The sequence below is a fragment of the Orycteropus afer genome, unplaced genomic scaffold (genome assembly GCF_000298275.1).
Source record: "Orycteropus afer afer isolate SDZICR_OR568_19922 unplaced genomic scaffold, OryAfe1.0 scaffold01394, whole genome shotgun sequence".
Lineage (NCBI taxonomy): Eukaryota > Metazoa > Chordata > Mammalia > Tubulidentata > Orycteropodidae > Orycteropus > Orycteropus afer.
The window spans coordinates 111,503-112,884 of NW_006922981.1; positions in this window are offsets into that span (position 1 = coordinate 111,503).

Below are 1,382 nucleotides of genomic sequence, written 5' to 3' on the forward strand. Positions count from 1 at the left end.
TTTTTTTTTTTTTTTTAAGGGAGCTCTGGTAGCATAGTGGCTAAGGCACTTGACTGCTAACCAGAAGGCTGGTGGTTCAAATCCACCAGCCACTCCTTGGAAGGAAGATGTGGCAATCTACTTCCGTAGTGATACTGCCTCGGAAACCCAAGGAGGGGTCGCTATGAGTCAGGTCAGACTCGATGGCACATAACAACAACAACAATTAAATTTTATATATTGGCTTTCTTATTACATATTGTTATAGTCATTTATTATATCTTATACTTTTTTTATAAGGAGCTCTGGTGGCATTGTGGATAAAGTATTGCATACTAATTAAAAAGTGGGTGGTTCTATCCTCCTAGCTGCTCCCCAGGAGAAAGATATATATATTTTTAATTCTATAGTCAGAAATATTGCGTTTTACTTCTTTTTTAATCTTATTGCTTTTATTTCTTTTTTTTTGCCTTTTTTTTCCTGGCTAGATTAATCAGTTGGTCCAGCTGCTTCAAAGAACCTCTTTAAAGTGTCAAGAAGCAAAGATTTCACTTTGAGGACTAATGTGAACTTGACTCAAGCCGTGATGTTTTGAATTGCCTCATATACATGTGATAGCTGGAGAATGAACAAGAATGACTGAAGCAGAATCGATGCCACTGAATTATAGTGTTGGCCCAGAGTACTGAATAACCATGGATGGTCAGAAGGAAGGCCAAGTGTGTCTTAGAAAAAATAGAGTCAGAATGCTCCTTAGATGCAAGGATGGGGAGACTTAATCTCACATAAGAGCAACCAGTCCCTGGAGAAATACATCACGCTTGGTAGAGTAGAGGTGAGCACAAAAGTGGCAGAACCTTAAGGAGAAGCTGGGCAGAGTAGTAGCAACAAGGAGCATTTTTTTCTCCTTTTTTCCATCAGACTGGAATGTAGACAGGGTGGTGTATGAACCCTCTTCGAGTACCCAGAAGAAGACAATATTTTGGGAGATAGCAAAGCAACAGCATGGAGAAACCATGGGTTCCCCACCATTCTAGACACCCAAGCTCTGCACAGCTCTATTCAAGGGTGACACTTCTCCCTTCATTGAACAACTCTGCTCTGAATCCCTTTTTACATGAAGATAGCAAACACTATGACAATGCAGGTTCTTTTCCCAGAATCATCATACCAACTAATGAATGGTATTTTGCTGTAAAGGGTTCTGTCAGTAAATGGGAAATATATGTATATTTGGAGAAATGTATGTGTGCAAAAAGGACAAGGTGGCCACATGTTCTGACCTCCTCTAATCCCACAAGAGCAAGACAGAATCACCATCAATAGCCCAAGGCCTATTACTGCAAGGCCAGACATGCTGCCTCCCTCCAGCCCTTTCTCCAACCGTTCCTCCCAAAGCACCC